Source organism: Saccopteryx leptura, chromosome 1 (genome assembly GCF_036850995.1).
Source record: "Saccopteryx leptura isolate mSacLep1 chromosome 1, mSacLep1_pri_phased_curated, whole genome shotgun sequence".
NCBI classification, from domain to species: domain Eukaryota; kingdom Metazoa; phylum Chordata; class Mammalia; order Chiroptera; family Emballonuridae; genus Saccopteryx; species Saccopteryx leptura.
Window position 1 is genome coordinate 326,495,221 of NC_089503.1, and position 3,111 is coordinate 326,498,331.

The following is a 3,111-nucleotide window of genomic DNA, read 5'->3' on the forward strand; positions in this document are numbered from 1 at the left end:
AATATAAAACATTCTCAGGTATTACAATCCATTCATTTCCTACCACTCATGTTCATGGTTGCAGGTGGCTAGAGCCAATCACAGCTGTTCTCTGGGACAACACCAAATTTTTATTGGATATGTAACTGTAAAGCCAGTAGCCAGGGTCACCATCACAGCAGCCTGGCCCATGCAGGTTTGCATTGGATTCGGACAGTCGGTAAAGAAACAACGGAGCCAAAAACTGGTGGACCACCATCTTTAATTCTAGCTTGCACCCGGCGGCCAAGTAAAAAACACACACTGGGCTCCAAAACCCACTCGCATTTAGTGCTCACAAAGCTACTGACTTATCCGAGTTTTCTAGAATCAAAGGTTTCTAGCTCACCAGACTTATTCACCTCTGTTGGGCAGATAAAATATATTATGCTCACTTTGTTAAAGATGGCGCTGCCCACGAGGAGGCTGTCACCCAGGTGATATTAATGTGTGTCTCTGTGGGCAGGTAGAATCCTTGTAGCCTGGTGCTTGGTTTTGGGATTAAGCCTTTCCCACCCGTTTTGATGTGGGGTGGTACAATCCAATCATGCCTCAGAGAGGTATCTTTGTATTGGGGAGTTCCCTGTTTTGTATATTGGATTAAAGGTTTGGAATCTACACTATAAAATGGGGGCAGAATGAGAGCTTGCGCTCTTGGTTCCTGGGATGATTAGCATGAGAGAGCAGAAGGAGCAGAGCAGAGAGCAGAAAGAGGCCATGTGGCCAGGAGAAGCAGCCAAGATGGCGGAGTGCTGAGTGAGATGCCAGTTTGTGCAGAGTTTGTATCTGGGATAAGGAAGGAGATGGGGAACTGAGGAGAATAAGGCTGGTGAGCTAGAAACCTTTGATTCTAGGAAACTCGGATAAGTCAGTGGCTTTGTGAGCACTGAATGTGAGTGGGTTTTGGAGCTCAGTGTGTATTTTTGCTTGCCCGGCGAGTGCAAGCTAGAATTAAAGACTATGGCCCATCAGTTTTTGGCTCCGTTGTTTCTTTACCGACTGTCCGAATCCAATGTGAACCTGCATGGGCCGGGCTGCTGTGGTGGCCCTGGTCCTGGCTGCTGGCTTTACAACCTCTGTTCCCCATCTCCTTCCTTCTCCATGCACAAACTCTGCACTAACTGGCTCTCACTCAACACTCCGCCATCTTGGCTGCTTCTCCTGACCTCCTCCATGTGGCCTTTCTTTGCTCTCTGCTCTCTGCTCTCTCTCTGCTTTCTCATGCTAATCTCAGGAACCAAGAGAGCAAGCTCCCGTTCTGCCCCCATTTTATAGTGTAGATTCAAAACCTTTAATCCAATATACAAAATAGGGAAGTCTCTAATACAAAGTCACTTCTCTGAGGCATGACTGGATTGTACCACCCCACATCAAAAGGGTGGGAAAGGCTTAATCCCAAAACCAAGCCCCAGGCTACAACGATCCTGCCTACCCACAGCCTGCCCCCAACACACAATTATATCACCTGGGCGATGGCCTCCTCGTGGGCAGCGCCATCTTTAACAAAGTGAGCATAATATATTTTATCTGCCCAACAGTAATGTACACAGGTTGTTGTATGGCTTTCATGGAATTACATTTTAAAATATGAGGCATTCATGGCTCTCTCAGCCAAAAAGGTTCCCGACCCCTGCAATAGCTATTCAATGAACATTGGTTGAATGGATGACTCGATGAGAAAAAGCTGGTATGTAAAGTTGAGAAGAACACAAAAACAGAAGAAACAATAACAGCCAGTTAGTTCTGGTAATGTCATTAATTGGAACATATTTCTTTTCTTTAGAGATATTTCTCTTAATTAAGTAGAAAGAAAATCCAAAAATGATTATAGCAGTGATGCAATAAAAAAATGGGTATTTGGACCCATTGAAAATATTCAATACAACACAGAGTGAACTCTTGTAAATTATGAAATTTAGTTAGTAATTATGTATGAATATTGCAACAAATGTACCACACTAATGCAAAATGTTAATAAAAAAGGAAACTAAATGGGAATAGTTGGGGGAGGGGTAAGTAAATCTATATGTTCTGCTCAATTTTTCTGTTAACCTAAAACTGCCCCCAAATAAAGCCTAGTAATTAAAAGAAAATTTAAAAGCGAGCATTTAGTAACAAGAGAGAGAAAAAGGAGTAAGGTGAAATGATAAAAAATTAATCTAAACAGAATTCACCCAATGTTTGTCATGAAAAGTATTTTAAGAGTAGGAAAAGCAAGGCCTGACTCGCTAGGGTTTGGAACACTCTTTCATGATTGTTTATAAATAATACTTCTAAAGAATTCTTTGAACTCAGCTTTTTCATTAGTGAAATGAGATTTTTATGTTTAGAAACATGATAAAACACAGTGTCAATAAGCAAGCATGAACCTTATAATAAACATTGCCCAAGAATTTACCTTGTTATACATTAGAGTAGAATTGGTAAAGCAAGTGTATTTAAGAGGGCAGAGGTGGAACAGAGCTGTAGGGAGGATACAGTCTACCAAGGAGTTTATTTATTTTATTTTATTTTTAAATTTTATTTATTCATTTTAGAGAGGAGAGAGAAAGGGGGAGAGACAGAGAGGGAGAGAGAGAGGAGAGAGAGACAGAGAGAGAAGGTGGGGAGGAGCTGGAAGCATCAACTCCCATATGTGCCTTGACCAGGCAAGCCCAGGGTTTCGAACCGGCGACCTCAGCATTTCCAGGTCGATGCTTTATCCACTGCGCCACCACAGGTCAGGCCCTACCAAGGAGTTTAAAGAATACTTTCAGTGGAGTGAGGAGACTTGCTATGGCATCAACCAATCATGGTTTGACATGGAGAGTGATAAGAGAAAAAGAAGAGGAAAACCAAGCAAGCTTTGTAGACTTGCACTCACACATATGCAGCAGGTCATTTTGGAGGGACACAAATAACAATTTTCATTTTATGTGCAGTGTAGGTATCTAAATGACTCAATGAGAATATCATTGCAAACTCTTCTTGAGTCAGCACAACCTGCAAATTTGAATTGTTTTGTTTTAACCTTTGTCAGGGTTCACCATCCTCCATTTAGTGTTATAGCAATTCAGGATCTGTCTCTATTTTGTTCCTAAGCCATTTTCATAT